This window comes from Colobus angolensis, unplaced genomic scaffold (genome assembly GCF_000951035.1).
Source record: "Colobus angolensis palliatus isolate OR3802 unplaced genomic scaffold, Cang.pa_1.0 Scaffold183, whole genome shotgun sequence".
Classification (NCBI taxonomy): Eukaryota; Metazoa; Chordata; class Mammalia; order Primates; family Cercopithecidae; genus Colobus; species Colobus angolensis.
Window position 1 is genome coordinate 3,194,251 of NW_012114966.1, and position 17,682 is coordinate 3,211,932.

Consider the following 17,682-nt stretch of genomic DNA (forward strand, 5'->3'; position numbering starts at 1 on the left):
AACTTCACTACCTAAGGACCTTGTAGAGACACGCTCAGAAGACATATAGCATTATTCTTTAATTTTAAGATCAAAAGAAATGCACATGATAGAAGGTATATGATAAAAACAAAAATTCTTTCTAATCCTTTCAGAATTCTATACTTCAAAGGCTACCATTAACATTTCATAAACTGTATATCCTTCCAGAATTGGATTATGTACATTTTATATATTTAACAGTATATGAACTGGTGGTCATTTACCTACCTCTTTCTCGCTAAGAAAGTTTTTAGTTGTTGTTTAGTTTTCCTATTTAAAAAAATTCAATGATAAATATCTGTCTTCCACACCCATATGCATGCACATCCACATTCTATGGCAGTTAAGAGCAAAATTCCAAGTTAAACAGAATACCAAGGACAGTCTGGAAGGGAAAAAGTGCACAAAGGTAGAAGGCAGCCTTTGGATAGAAAAAAAAAGGATCCATGGCTTTAGTCTTCTTTTTTTTTTAATTTTGTTTTAAGTTCTGGGATACATGTGCAGAACGTTCAGGTTTGTTTCATAGGTAAACATGTGCCATGGTGGTTTGCCGCACCTATCAGCCCATCACCTAGGTATTAAGCCCTGAATGCATTAGCTACTTATCCTTATGCTCTCCATCCCCCTGCCCCTGAGACGGGCCCCAGCGTGTGTTGTTCCCCTCCCTGTGTCCATATGTTCTCATTGTTAAGCTCCCACTTATGAGTGAGAACATGCAGTGTTTGGTTTTCTGTTCCTCTGTTTGCTGAGGATGATGGCTTCGTCTATGTCCCTGCAAAGGACATGATCTCATTCCTTTTTTATGGCTGCATAGTATTTCATGGTGTATATGTGCCATATTTTATTTATCCAGTCTATCATTGATGGGCATTTGGGTTGATTCCATGTCTTTGCTATTGTGAATAGTGCCGCAATAAACATTCACGTGTATGTATCTTTATAACAGAATGATTTATATTTCTTTGGGTATATACCCAGTAATGGGATTGCTGGATCAAATGGTATTTCTGGTTCTAGATCCTTGGGGAATCACCACACTGTGTTCCACAATGGTTGAACTAATTCTCACAGGCTTTTCCAAAGCAGCTGGTGTAACCACCTTCTTCATCCTCTTTTTTATTTCCTTGAGCCATTGTGGAGATTTCTTCCCTTGGCTCCTTTACAGTTGAGAGCTCTGTACTCATACCTTGGCAGCATCTATTGAAAATAAAATGTCACCCTATGACCCAGCAGTAACATCTGTAGGTATCTATCCTTGTAATTTTTTGCCTTTGCACAGGGGACCATGATAAGGACATTCAGTGCTGCATTGCTTTAAAGAGGCCCAAAGTGGAAATGGCCTTTAGATCTTACAGAATGGGAATAGCTAAATAATTATGGTGAAATGATAAGAGGAAATGCCACACAGCACTTAAAATGGATGACTAAACGTGTATCAATATGATAGATGTCCCAAACATATTTTGCACTGAAAATAGCAAGTTGCGGAACAGTATGACACCATTAATGCAAAAAATCTAAACGCAAATTATATGTTTTATGTGAATTATGAATATGCATATTGTGTGCATGTAAAAGTGTGTGTGTGTGTGGTGGGGGGACTTCCTTACCTCTGGGAATATGGGGAAGGGATTAGGATGAGGAGATTGGTCAAAGGGGATCTTAGCTATATCCACAATATTCTAACTTTTAAAAGTAGAATTGAGTCATACAAATTACTTATGGAATTAAAACTAAATTTAAAATATCTAAAGAATTATTAGACTTCTGCCTTTACAAAATGTCTGGATAGGGTAAAATAATCAAACTGAGTTCTGTGGAACCCTTGGGCTCTGTCAAACATCAATGGGTATTTGTTGATTTCTAATGTCATTAATCATATAGAGGTCACAGAATAAAATAGAATTAGCATTGGACTCAGAGGGATCAGCAAACTCAAACTTTCCTTCCATCCTCACTTTCTGCCAGGGAGCTTGTCAAGAATGGAATGGCTCTAGATGGCTCCATAGCAGCTTTCCTTTCTTTCAGCAGTGTTATAATATTTTGTTAAATATATGTCTTTAGATTTTAGGACTTTGTTTCAGGCCTTTGTAAATAAGACGATAGGTGGGAGAGGTAAAGAATGTATTCTTTCTGCCATCTACATATAAACTCAGAATCTTTGTGACTTAGTAAAGGTTCAAAGAAGCCTGCCAGTGGCCTATTTGCAATATTAAAAGATGAGATGAGACCTAACAGGACCTAACAGATGACATCTATCATCTCTCTTGATAGGCTCCTCTCCATTCTCTCCCATTTCATGATATAGGAAATCATGTTGTGTGACAGGAGTAGGTTGGAATTGGAGGAAGAGATCTCAGGCAGTTGTTATCAGTTTGGGGCTCTGTAAATTCTTTGGGAAAACTTCTCTGGGTCAGGTTAATTCCAGGACTCTCAAGGGCAGGGGAGGGAGGATGCCATGAGGTCAATGAAATCCCTTGAGATTCTACTGGTCTTAGCATTCTATATTTTTAATTTTATGCCCCCGGAATCAAGGGGACATGGCCATGGGAGAATGTGGCTTTATAGCCATAATGGTAATCTCCTCCTCAAAAACATTTGGGTGCTCAAATAAGGAAACACTGGGTAAAATTAAGTTAATATGTGTCTGTACTGCAGGACTCTTCATAGCCTTTAAAATGCCAGTCCAGCCAGGGACTCTCCAAAATTAGGGTAGCATATGCAATGGGTTTCTACATGTGTTTGACTTTTTTTCTCTTCCGTCCTTACTTACCCCTGTAGTAAATAGCACATATGGAATATGGGATGGTAAAAGGCAGAATGAGAAAGTGCTACCTCATCTTAGTGAAGTTCAGTGAAGTTCTCAAATTGCTATGATGGTTAATTTTATGTGTCCACTTGACTGGACCATGGGATGCCCAGATATTTGGTTAAGCATTATTTCTTGGTGTGTCTGTGAGGGTGTGTCTGGATGAGATTAGCATTTGGATCAGCAGACTGAGTAAAGCAGATTGTCCTTTCCAGTATAGGTGGGCCTCACCCAATCTGCTGAGGACTTGAATAAAAAGGTGGAAGAAGGGAGAATTCACTCTCTTTGCCTGACTTTTTGTGCTGGGACACTGGTATTCTGCCCTCAGACAGGGACTCACATTATCCTTGTATGATCAGTGCTCCTGGTTCTCAGGCCTTTGGACTTGGACTGGAAGGTCGTCACAGGTGTTTCTGAGTCTCCAGTTTGAGATGGCAGATTGTGGGACTTCTCAGCCTCCATTATTCAATAAGCCATTTCCTTATAATAAATCTTATATGTATTTATATTTTATTGCTTCTGTTTCTCTGGAGGACCCTGCCCAATACACACCAACTAAAAGGGATGCTTACTGGACTCCATACTGGGTTCTCACACTTACTATAGCAAGAAAAGAGTAGAGATTATGAGTAGCTTTGCTGGTAAGAGCCTACAATTCCATCATATAAAGCCTACTGTCAATTCAAGCTGAAGTACCATGCCATTGGTATGTGCTGCCACCACCAAGTTGGCTCTCACAGGGACTGGCACACAGCCACACACATCCCTGCAATCATGACCTTTGATAGTGAGGTGAGGAGTTGGATAACCAGGTGACATCTCTGCTCCAGCCAGAGACGACTGGAGGCAATTCATGGTGAAGATGGATGAAGATAAAAAATTCAGGTTTGGGGAATTTGTGGGCATTTAGGAGAATTCTGTTATCCTCTTTCTTGATTTCTTGGAGGACAGTGTCATCTTAACCATAACTGACGTCTGTCTGAGCTGCTTGGGAGTCCATGATGATAAATTACTGAAAAGACTGAAGCAATTATCCAGTTAATTTAGGTTGAACACCTATATTATCTTCAACACCACAAAAATGTTCTTCTCCTAGCAGGAGAGCTCCTCTATTAATATTATGACTGCCTAATAAAAAATGTGACGTAAAGCAGAGAGCAGCTACGTCTGCATGTGCTTGCTGATGAGGAACAGCACACACAAATGGTGACAGGTAATGATTAACTTAAAGTGTCTAAATACGTCTGAGCCCTGCTGAATAAAATGCTTAAATCTAAGAATGGCTGTCGGTACAGGAAGGGTGTGTGGAGTATTTCCAATGTCTCCTTTCTCTTATAGTAGCCTATGCTAGATGAAACTACATGTTCAAGATTCCACTGCTGTGGCAGTGCTGTGATATGGTTGGGAGCACAGGCTTTGAAGTCAGGAGCCCGAGGCCAGGTCTCAGGTGTGCTGTGTCCTAGTTGTGCATGTTTGGGCACTGGGCAGGTTTCTTGTAAGAATCAAGAGTAAGTGCGAGAATGTTAAGTGCTAAGCAACGTGCTGGGCATGGAGTGAGTGCTCAGTAAATTAAAGCTGTTATCATCACCATCACCATCATCATCATCATCACATCATCAACATGATCATGTTTACACCCAACAGCTGGGACAGGTGCATAAGAAATAATTTGGCTTCTAGTTTGAAAGAACTGTGAAACAGGATCTATACACAGATACATCCCAGTTAAACAATGCGAAAGTGGCTTTTTCCTTAAAAGTTTCAGAAAGAGTTCTTCAAAAAAGTTGGGCTTTGGTGGTTTAGTTGTGGAGTGGTGGTGAGACAGGGAAAGGACATAGGTTTAGCATTCACAAAGTCAGGTTTGAATTTCAGCTTCACTCCTCACCAGGTAAGTGACCTCAGGCTTTACTTTCTTGAGCATCAATGGCTTTATCTACAAAATGGGATAATGGGCCAGGTGTGGTAGCTCATGCCTATAATCCTAGCACTTTGGGAGGTCAGGATGGGAGAATTGCTTGAGACCAGGAGTTTGAGAGCAGCCTGGGCAACATAATGAGACCCTGTTCCTACAAAAAATTAAAAAGTTAGCTCAGCATAAATTAAAAAGTCATGCATAAATTAAAAAGTTAGCAGCATAGTCCCTGCTACCTGGAAAGCCAAGGCAGGATTGCTTGAGTCTAGGAATTTGAGGTAGTAGTGAGCTATGGTTATGCTACTGTACCCAGACTAGGTGACAGAGTGAGACCCCCATCTCTAAATAATAGAAATAAATAAAAAACAAATGAAAGAAGCAGGGATACCAATTCCTGGGCTTCAGGGAAGATTGTCAGATAACAGTTGAAGAGCATCAGGCACATACAGGTTCAATAACAGCTGGTTCTAATATCCAATAGGGACTGGACAAGCTCTTGTGAACTTCAGGAGAGCATTTTAATCTGCCTTTACAACATGAAACACCCAGCTAAAAGGTGGCTGGATCTAGTATTTCAGTTAACTTAACCAGCACAGCCAAATCACAGCTTAGTTGCTGGGAACCATGGTGTTGCTTAACAGAAAAACCCCATAATGATATAACAGAGCCAAGAAAATCTTCTGAGACATAGAAGTCACTCTGCCAATACAAGGTATCATTATAGAGGTGAATTCCTAAAACAGGCCAGATCTGTGACTCCCTGGTGCCCCTGCCAGAATTGATCTCGAAGTGGTAGATTACAACAGCCAGGGTACATCTACAAGCTGCCTGGGAATTTCTTGTCTTCTCCTCACAGTCAAAATGGCTTCCTGGCTTGGTTCCACCAGCCTTGCCTTCATTCCTACACCAAGAGTCATGACTGCAGCATGCCTTCAGGATGACTGTGTATCATGGGCTTTGGCTTCCACATCTCAGCTCCCAGCCAGTCCTCCCAAGGGCTTGGAATGGCTTCTGCTCCGGCTTGGCCAGCCTGCTGGGGGAAGGACTGAGGAAGAGGGCAGGAATGTGGGGGTGGCCTGCAGTGGACACCCCATCTGAGGAAGCATCTTGGGAGAGTGGCAGTTTCTGAACAAATGGGGAAGAGCAGAACTGGCTGCTTTGAAGTTCTGAGGGGGACAAAGAGGTTGCTGTAGCATTTGTAAAGTCAAAACCTGGAATCAACTGGAATGCTCATGAATAGGGGAATGGTTGACTAAATGAGAATGTATCTGTGCTATTGTAGAATTACCTAACTGTTACAGAGGGAGTCAGAGCTCAGTCCTTTCACTCAGAGGAATGTCAGTGCTATTAGGAAAACAAAGTGCAGAGCAGTATATGTAAAACCACATCCATATGTGTACAAATAATAATGGCTTCCCTTTATTATCTATTGTATGCCAGGGACTGTGCTAAGTGCTTCTAACTAATGCGTTAACAATTTGAATCTCACAACCACCTGATATACATATTAGACATTTCCCTGGAGAACTGAAGACGTTTAGTAGAAAGAAGCAGATGGTAAAAACCTCTCTCTATACATACTCTCTTTCATTTGCTTTCAAGTGTATGTGAACTGTTGAACTTGTTTGGCTATGTCTGTACCATTACTGGATTTAATTTGTGTTGTCTGACAGCTTTTCAAAGAAAACACCTTCACTGAATCCTCAGGGCCCACACATAACACACACTAAAAACCAAACAGAAATAAGGTCCTACTCACCACAGACTACCAAGAAAAACCTTTTTCTCCAAAAGTACATTTTCGAGGCCTTCTGTGAAATATACACTGCTTAATAAAACCCATACTTGAGTGGAGGGTAAAGGCAGGAAAAAGACAGGCAGAACAAACAACTCATTTTCCAAGAGTTCAATTGCAAATTTTTAAAAATTGTACCCATAGCTGGCTATGTTAAAATGTCCTTTTAGATGAAATAAATTGGTATAAATCCAAAAGAGTCAGACAGTATCTGTTAATTATTATGATTTACAAAATACTGGAAGTACACAGGGAGCTTCAGGGCCATGTACAGGTTATAGTTTCTCCCTTGAAGGCTTCTACTTGTTTATAGATGAATTCAATACCCAAGAAAGCAGGTCTGCCTGTGGATTTATCAAAATACCACATTTCAATGGGGTATGGAAATGTGACAGTAATTCTGAACTTAGGTAAGTTTTATAGATTCATTTCAGTACAAAAGAGAAATAGTTTAAGTTACTCCTGATGATAGAAAAGTAACATTTTGCCTGTGTAAAACCTTCAGACTACACAAAAAAGAATGTACAACATGTTAGAATATAAAAATTACCCTTAATACTACTCTTGGAGATAATTTCTAACATTTTTGGTAGATGTCTATCCATCGGATAGTGCCTGTTAATTATTATTATTTGTAAAGTATTGAATGTGTACAGGGAGCTTTAGGGCCATGTACATGATATGATTACTCCCTTGAAAGGCTTGACTTCAAAGGTTTTCAGCAGCTATCGGACAGTAAGTTTGAAGATCTACTTAAAGTGGATAAATTCCTAGAAAAAAGATGAAATGCCTAAACTGGTATAAATAAGGTATAATAAACTGGTATAAATAAGAAATATATATATTTTTGTTTTGAGATGGAGTCTTACTCTGTCACCCAGGCTGGAGTGCAGTGGCGTGATCTTGGCTCACTGCAGCCTCCGCCTCCTGGGTTCAAGTGATTCTCATGCCTCTGCCTCCTGAGTAGCTGGGACTACAGGCATGAGCCATGATGCCTGACTAATTTTTATATTTTAGTAGAGATGGAGTCTCGCCATGTTGGCCCGGCTGGTCTCGAACTCCTGACCTCAGGTGATCCACCTGCCTTGGCCTTCCAAAGTGCTGGAATTACAGGAGTGAGCCACCACGCTTGGCAGAAATATATAATTTGAATATATCAATGAACGTTAAATGATTTGAGATGATAAACAAAGATCCTCCTTACTCAAAGAACTCTAGGCCCAGATGGTTTTATTAGAAAGTTCTACTAAATTTTCAAGGAATATTAATTCCCATCTTACACAAGTTGTTTTGCAAAACAGAAAAAGGGCAAAATCTATACACATCATTTTATGTGTAATAAGCATAGACTCATTCCAAAATTAGATGAGAATAATACAGTGAAGAAAATAATAGCTCACTTTTTAATGTATAATTATATACATTAAAAAATTTTACATACTATATTAGCTAAACTAATTATAGATTTAAAGAAATACCTTAAGATCAAATAGGGCTTATTTAATTTTTTTTTTTTTGAGGTGGATTCTCACTCTGTTGCCAAGGCTAGAGTGCAGTTGGATGTGATATTGGCTCACTGCAACCTCCGCCTCCTGGGTTCAAATGATTCTCCTGCCTGAGCCTCCTGAGTAGCTGGGATTACAGGCATGCACCACCATGCCTAGGTAATTTTTGTATTTTCAGTAGAGACAGGGTATCGCCATGTTAGCCAGGCTGGTCGCGAACTCTTGGCCTATTAGAGTTTATTTTAGACATGCAAGGATGCTTCAGTAGAGAAAATTCATTTATGTATGTTAGTGTATTAACAGACTAATGGAGAATAATAGCATATGATTATATCAATCAACCTCCAAAATATAAATTTGATAAGGTTCAACACAAATTTATGATCAAAACTCTTGGGGAATTAGGAATAGTAGGGAATTTCCTTAACTTGGTAAAAACGATTTCTGCTAACAATTTATAGTAACTCTTATACTTAATGGAGAAACTGTAGACTCATTTTCTCTATGCTAAAGTTAAGACAAGGATGCTTACTATTACCACTAGAGGTCTTGGCTAAAGCTAAAGGAAAGACAAATAAATAAGAAGGAGGGTTAGAAAGAGTAGTAGATTATATTCTTATTTCCAATTATCCACTACCACCTTCCCTGCAAGAGTTTTGCACTTGCCTGCCCATTACCATGTGATTTCTAGAGCCTTCCTCTGAGAAGAGAACACTTTTTACCCTATTGTCATTTTACTTAACCATGGGATTTGTTTCAGCCAATGAATATGAATGAATTTGACAGTTGTGAGCAGAAGCTTTAAAAGTCATTGTGTAGATCTGCTGGTTTCTATGCATTTTTGCTTTGCTCTGAGAATACGGTGTTCCTGATCAGGGCTGCTGCTTCTGTTCAGATCCCAGAATAAGAAAATATACAGAGGGAGCTGCAGTCAATGTATATTCAACATGTTACATAAGTGAGAAACAGATGTTTGTGATTGTAAGTCACTGAGTTTTGGGAGCTATTTGTTATCACAGCATAACTTAGTGAGAGCTGACTAATGCAGAAGGTAAGAGAGAAAACTTTCTTCATTTGCATATGATATGATCATTTATCCAGAAAAATCCAACAGATTTCAAAAGCAAAGTGTTAGAACCAATAAGACAATGATTAAAATCGTTGGATACATCAATCCTTTTTATTTTTTTTGGTGCTAGCAATAGCAAATCAGAAAACATAAGAAATAATAATATATCATTCCCACAACCAAGAAGTCTATTAACTATATAGGAGCTAATTATATTAATAAAATAATATAAAAGCTATCTACAGAAAAGATGATCTGCATAAGTGAAGAAAATTCCTGAGCTTTTGGATGAGGCAATATTATACTAGAAAAACATAAATTCTCCATTTAATCTATAAATTTGATGCAGTCCCATCAAAAATTCTACTTCTATGTTTTTGAGCAATATAATAAAACTTACTCTAAAATTTATGTGGAGGAATAAAAGTTTATAAACAGCGAAGTCAAGCTCAAAAACGTAAGTAGAGAATGGTCTTGTCCTACTAGATATGAAAACATGTGACAAAGTCACAGTAACAAAAACAGTGCTACATTGGTGCAAACAAAACAAAACACACAAGAAACCAAAAACCCTAGATAAACAGACCAATGAAATAGGACACAGAGCTCAGACACAAACACATGTATATAGGTGGAAACTTAAGTATGATAAAGAGAATATCATAAGTCAGTATCTAGCAGCTTACTTTGGGAAAATTGGCTCACTATACACAGAGTAAACTAGATCCTTACCTCACATAACAAACGAATGTGGCCCCCACTTGAATTAAAGATCTAAAAGGAAAAGGTACAACTATTCAGTTAATGGAGTATGATGTAGGAGAATATCTTAGTGACTGAGCTTAGGGCAGGAAAACCTTTTTAAACACAAGTTCAAAAGGCATACTCATAAGGAAAAGTGTTGATGACTTTGAACATCAACATTACGGCTTTCTGTTTGAAGAAGACACCATGAGCAAATTTATTACACAGATGTCAACATGGGAAAAGTATTAGAAATGTCTAAAACCCACAAGGGCCAAATGAATAACACAAGTAACTGCTGCAAATCAACAAGAGAACGGCAGCAAGCCTCAGCAGAAAGATAGGCAGAGGATACCAACAGGCAATTTACAGGAGAGGAAGCTCAAATTACTACTAAACATATGAAAGAAATGATGTCCAAATCCTGAGTTATCTGAGAAATGTAAATTAAAACAACAACAAGTTGTCTCATGTTTTACTTATTAGACTGGCAGAAGTTAGAAAGATGGATAAGACCAAGTGTTGGCAGAAATATTCCCACATACAGACATACAGGAATTTTATCGTTGCTGATGGACTCACTGCGTCATTACTGCAGCCTTGTTGGAAAGCATCTGTCACTACTTAGTCAACTAAGAAAATGCACATGGTATAACCCAGCAATTATACCTCTAGGTATGTACTTCAAAGAAAATATTGTATGGATCCTTCAGGGGATGTGCATGAGGATGTTAATTACATGTTACTTGTAGCATTAGAGACTTGGAAGCAACCTGTGAGTCCGATAACTGAGAAAGCAGATAGAGAAAATGTTGAGGACACACATTCTGGAGTACTAAGCAACATTTAGAAAGAATGAATTAGAGGCACACACAGCAACATATTGTGAATTGTGGATCTTCAAAACATAGTGCTTAATGAAAAAAGTAAGATCAATGATATGTATGATAGTTTCACATAATTACAAAACATTGTATAAAATAATAATTATTTTGCAATATACATATACGAAAAAGCACATGTTAACACGTTAGAGTGGTTGACGAAGGTGGAAATGGAGCCCAAGGAAGCACAGAAAAAAGTCATTCTTAAGCCCATACCCAGAGGTAATAACTATTGACATTTTGTATCATCTCATAGGTCATAATAATAATGGCTATGGTTTACAGATCACTCACTGTGGGGCAGGAACTATGCTAAATGCTTAAGACACTTTATCCATTGAATCCTCCCAGCAACCTCAGGCAGCCAATTCCATTATTATTTTCTTTAAAGAAGAAAGTGAAACTGAGAAAGATTAAACAATCTGTCTAAGGTCATCTAGCCAGGAAGAGAATGGATTTGAATCCACGTCAATCTGACACTAATATCTTTGCACTTAATCATTACCCAGGTTTGCTTTCATCCAGACTTTTAGCAATGTGACACCACAAGCTCACATTTCCTGTTATGAGAATGAGATCACACCACAGTACTGCTTCATAGCATGCTGTTCAAAATATTTAACATTTAACCATAGAATGAATCTCCACCTTAGTAAACATACATCCTCAATCTCATTTTAAAAGGCAGCATAGTATTTCACTGTCTAAATGAATGATGGAGGAATATAATAGAATAATGGGGGATGATTTTATCTCCAAAAGCTAAACATTTAACAGGCTCTGAAAGAAAGACTCCGCCTATGTCAGACATGTGTTGATTGAAGAGGGGTTCTTTTGCGTGTGTGTGTGTGTGTGTGTGTGTGTGTTGGGGGTGGGTTTCTTCTTCTTTTTGTAAAATGCAGAAAACCTGCTAGACAAATTCAAAAAGAGCAGTAACGCTGAGAAGGAATTCTTGATAACTATTAAGTAGTGAGGAAAAGAAGAGCTACTGGATAATCTTTCCACCTAATTGGATAATCTTTCAACTTAATTGGACCCTGGAAATATGTGAAGGATGCATTTTGATGATTTGTTACACTGAAAACAGTGCCACCAGATAATGTAACCAATACAAATACAATTATATTTATTTAAGGCTGTGGTTATCTTTTAAAAGATAGACTTTTGGAAGTTGTTGAAGGATGCTGAAGGAAGATGATAAATTTCACTCGTGGATTAGTCTTAGCTGTCTAAAACCAGTGATTTTCTCAATGAACTTTCTGGGCATGCCTCACAGAGCTAATTCTTAAGTAGATAACAGCGTCAAAGGATTCAAGCTCACGAGAAGGGAAATGTTGTGTCAGTTTCTGCTGGTTAGTCTCAGTAATAATGACAGCACATGGCACGGGAACAGAGCTTTACACTTCTTAAACTCAAATAGCTACTGGCATATTTGATTGCCCGGTTAGCCAAATGAGCTATATTGGGTAAGTGACATTATCACCTCCTTGAAGATGAGGAAAAGGTCTAGGAGATTTCGTCAAGTTCCACGGTAGTATCTTTTTGGGGATTCCAAGCTCAGTGCTCTTCCTCCTACTTCATACTTTCTCTGAACCTGGAGTAAAACATCATTGTTTATTATGGAATTGTACAAAATTATTAATTTTTAATGATATATAGAGAGTACAGCCACAGTAAATATCAAAACTGATTTTTGTGCGTGTCCAGATGAGCTTGCGTTGTTTCACACGTGTAGATGTGCAAACTAGCATTTTAACCAGCAGAATAACTTGCTTTTATTTCTACACTGGGAATTTTGTTTAGAGAGCACAGTGAGGTGGGAGAGGGGAGAGTATCCATGCTGTTTTGAAGTACACAGGATGGAGTTTATCCAGAGGCCAAGTTTTACAGGTATTGTCTTTTGGTCTCCCAGTGGGTTATACAAAGGCTGTTTACTGTGATGTCACGTAATGAAACAAAACCAAAAACAATGCAGATTTCCTTCAGATCACAATCTGCTCTAAGGAACAGCTCTATAGAAGCCCTTAAAATGAACTGTTTAAATGGTAATCCATTTAAAACACATTTGCTGAGTGCCCACTCAATTATTAGCTTGCTGTTTTGCAAAAGTAATAGAAATATTTGAAATGCTGTCTGGTAAACAGAAGAATGTAGCTGGCATTCCATTAAAATTAGAGGTGAAAAGTGTCCTCAGAAAAGAAGGGGGAGATAGATCACAGTGTTTTGGGGTAGAGGAATAGGGAAAGCAATTTGAATTAGACCTTCAAGGACAGGAAATAGTTTAACAGAGATGATGGGAGGCCGCAGGATGGGACAGTCCAAGAGTTCAGAGGTGGGGCAACTGATGGCATTTTCAGCACATCCTTGTTGAGTGCGTATGGCTGTGAGAATAGGGTTCTTGGAGTGTTTCACACCTTTTCTTATCCTCATTCTGCTGCCTCTATTTAGTGAGCATTGCTTACTCCCTCTCCCTTTTTGCTCGCCTGGAAAATTCCTACTCATCCTCAAGAGTCAATACAAATATTTCCAACTTTGTATGCCCTTTTACTGACACTCCCAAATGTGACTCATCCCTGTTACTGTATCCAAACACACCTCCACTGCATTTGTCCCACTGTATGGCAATCATCTGCTTGGGCACCAGTGTCTCCTGCCAGCCTGGTATCCTTGGAAAGAAGGAACATGCTGTCTTACCAGCCTTTGTATTTCCACTACTTAGCACAATGCCTGGCACACTGCTAGCTCTTAATAAGTATCCTTTAAATAGTTTTTCCACTTTTCTACCTAAAGGTTTACAAGTCTTTTGTAGGTTGTTTTCCTCATTACCTTATACCTTTGGTTGCTATCATAGTGGTATCTTTTTTTTTTAAATAAAAATTTTCTCACTGCTTATGGATGAATAAATTTGCAATGGACTTTTATATATTAATATATCTAAAAATTACTTTATTATCTGAATTTTAAGAATTTGTCTGAAAATGTTTTTGTGCTATGTAGATAATTTAGCAATTGCTAATGCTAGAGTTTTATTTTCTCTTTTTTAATGCTTATATATTTAATTCTTCCATCTTCTTGCTATTCTGGCTAAGATTTTCAATATATTATTCAATAGAAGTGGTGATAGAGGGCTTCATGGTCTTAATCCTGATTTTAATAGGAATGCTTGCAATATTTCTTCACTAAATATGATGATGGTTCCAGGTTTTCTATAGATACCATTTATCTGGGTAAGAGGCTTATTTCCTACTCCTAGTAGCTAATAAATTTTGTCAGGAATGGTTGTTGAATTTTATTGATTCCTTTTTCGAATATGTTGCAATGGTCATATATATTTTTTCTACTATTCACTGGATGATGTGGTGAACTATATATTAGTCCGTTCTCATGCTACTGTGAAGAAATATCCAAGACTGGGTAATTTATAAAGAAAGAAGGTTTAATTGATTCACAGTTTTGCGTGGCTGGGGAGGCCTCAGGAAACTTACAATCATGGCAGAAGGCACCTCTTCACAAGGTAGCAGGAGAGAGAATGAATGCAAGCCAGGGAAATGCCAGACACTTATAAAACCATCAGATCTGGTGAGACTCACTCATTATCACGACAACAGCATGGGGGAAACTGCCCCTATGATTCAATTACCTCCACCTAGTCCTGCCCTTGACACATGGGGATTATGGGAGTTACAATTCAAGGTGAGATTTGGGTGGGACACAGAGCCAAACTGTATCAACTACATTAACAGATTTTGTAAATTCGAATTAAACTTGCATTTTGGGAAAAAGCCCAAACCCCAAATTGTGAGTCATATTTTTGTACATTGCTTAATTTAGTTTGCTAATATATCATTTAGGGTTTTTGATTCTGTTTTCATGAATGAGACTAGAAAATAATTTTTTCTTCTATTTTTCTTTTTTTCTTTTTTGAGATAGAGTCTTGCCCTGTTACCCAGGCTGGAGTGCAGTGGCACGATCTTGGCTCACTGCAACCTCTGTCTCCTGGGTTCCAGTGATTCTTCTGCCTCAGCCTCCTAAGTAGCTGGGACTACAGGCATGTGCCACCACCCCCAGGTAATTTTTGTATTTTTAAAGGGCTGGGGTTTCATCATATTGGCCAGGCTGGTCTTGAACTCCTGACCTCAGGTGATCTGCCCTCCTCAGCCTCTCAAAGTGCTATTTTTCTCGTTAATTTTCTCTATCAAGTTTTATAAGGCTGTGAAATGAACTGGAGAGTGTTATCCCCAGCCTTTTTTGGTCTGTTTTTTGAGTAAGTTTAAGGTTGAAATGATCTGTTCGTTGACTACTTAGTGGAACTCACCTATAAAACTGGATCCTAAGTAATCTATAAGGAAGATTTTAAACCACGGATTTACTTTCATTAGTAGTGATAGGATAAATTAAAATTTTCTATTTTTCTAAGATTGGTTGTGGCAATTTTCATAGCAATTTTATCTACATTTTCAAGTTTGTTGACATCATGCTGTTTATAACATTCTCTTGTTTTATTTTTTAAAGCTTTACTGTATAATTTAAGTTCAATAAAATGTACCCACTTCAAGTGTAAAGTTCAGTGAGCTTTGTTAAATGTATTTGGTTATGCAAACAATACTACAATATGCTTTAGAATACCTTTCTCACCTCAACAAAGTTCTCATGCCCTGTTATGCTCAATTCCTGCTTTTAGACAACTAAATATCTGTTTCTGTTCCTACAATTTTACCTTTTCCGTAACTTAATATAATTGAAATCATGATATTTAGTCTTTTATACCTAATTATTTCCATTAGAATGTTTTCATCCATGTTGTTGCGAATATCAGTAGTTTGTTTTTCTTTATTGTGGAGTAGTATTCCATTGTATGGATATGCCACATTTTGTTTATTCATTTTTCAGTTGATAGACATTTAGATTGTTTCCACCTTTTGGCGATTACATGCAATGACTGCTATGACCATTGTATACAAATATTTGTGTGAACATATGCTTTCATTTCTCTTGAGTAGATACCAAGGAGTGAAATTTGTGTATTGTATAGAAAGCATGTCTTTAACTTTTTGAGAAACTACCAAATTTTGCTCCAAAGTGGCTGCACCATTTTGTGTTCCTATCAGTGATATATGAGAGTTCCAGTTGTTCCATATCACTTTGCCAACACTTGTTATCATCAGATTTTAACAATTTTGAAGAGTTTTAGCCGTTTTAGTATATGTGTAGGTGTATCTCATTGTGGTTTTAATGACCAATGATATTGAATACTGTCTCCTGTACTTCTTTGCATATCTTCTTTTGTGAAGGTTATGTTCAAATCATTTGTCCATTATTTACGCATATGCCCATTTACATTTTTACTGGATTGCTTTCTAATTTTGAATTGTGAGTTCTTTTTATGAAAGGTCTTCAAAAAGTACATGGAAAATGGAATTAAAAGATGAAAATAAAATTCATTTCTTTCTTTTTTTTTTTGAGATCCCAGCACTTTGGGAGGCTGAGGTGGGTGGATCACGAGGTCAGGGGTTCGAGATCAGCCTGACCAACATGGTGAAACCCCGTCTCTACTAAAAATACAAAAATTAGCTGGGTGTGGTGGTGGGCGCCTGTAATCCCGGCTATTCAGGAAATTATTTCTTAATATAAGCTCTATCAAGGTCAAGACAGTTTTGTAAGCAATAAAACCAGCCATTTAGCTCATCTTAAAGAACTGAGGGTCCTGGGAATTTAACCACATCAATGCAGTTTTTTTTTTTTTTTTTTTTTAAGAGACATGGTCTCACTATGTTTCCCAGGCTAGTCCTGAACTCCCGGGCTCAAATAATCTTCCCACCTTAGCCTCTCAAAATGCTGGGAATACAGGCATGAGCCAATGTGTCTGGCCCCATAAACACAGTCTTTTTACATTGCTAACTGAAGAAAAATGAGGGCTCTTTACAGATTTTTTAAAACTAGGAAACAAAAAGAAGTCAGAAGGAGCCAAAGGACTATAAGGTGGATACACAATGATTTCTCACCAAAACTCTCACAAAATTGCCCTTGTATAAGAACAGGAATGAGCAGGAGCATTGCTGTGGTGGAGGAGGGCTCTCTGGTAAAGTTTTCCTGGACATTTTTCTGCTAAAACTTTGGTTAACTTTCTCAAAACACTCTCATAACATAGAGTGTTATAGGAGGGACAAAGATATGTTATCTTTGTCCCTCCAGAAAATCAACAGCACAATGCCTTGAGCATCCACAAAAACTGTTACCATGACCTTTGCCATTGACAAGCTCACTTTTGCTTTGACTGGACCATTTTCACCTCTTGGTAGCCATTGCTTTGATTGTGCTTTGTTTACAGGATTGTGCTAAGTAAATGCTTCAGGATCTTGATCCCACTTGTATACATTTGTATTGAAAGCTCTGCTCTTGTCTGCAGCTCATCTGGGTGCAATGGTTTTGACACCCAGTGAGTGAAAAGTTTGCTCAACTTTAATTTTTCAGTCAGAATGTGTAAGCTGAACCATGCTGTTAATTGCTGGTCCTCTTCAATTAGGGCATGAACAAGATTAGTTTTTTCCTGTCAAATTGATGTGGATGGTTTGCTGCTGCAGGCTTCATCTTCAAAATTGTTTTGTCCCTTCTTAAATTGTGTTATCCATTCATAAACTGCTGATTTCTCTGGCATTGTCCCCATAAACGTTTGCAAAGCATTAATGAGTTCACCATTATTCTATCCGTGCTTCACCAGAATTAGTCTTGTTACTATTTTTAGAGATAGGCTTACTATATTGCCCAGGCTGGACTCAAACCCCTGGCTCAATCGATTCTCCCACTTAAGCCTCCTGAGTCACCATACATTTGTTGTTTGTTCTTGCTTCAATTTTAGGTGAATTCATGTTTCTTTGACAGGGGTTATTTTCAAATTAATGTCTTATCCTTCTTAGTGTCTAAAACTAGATCCTGTTCAGACATG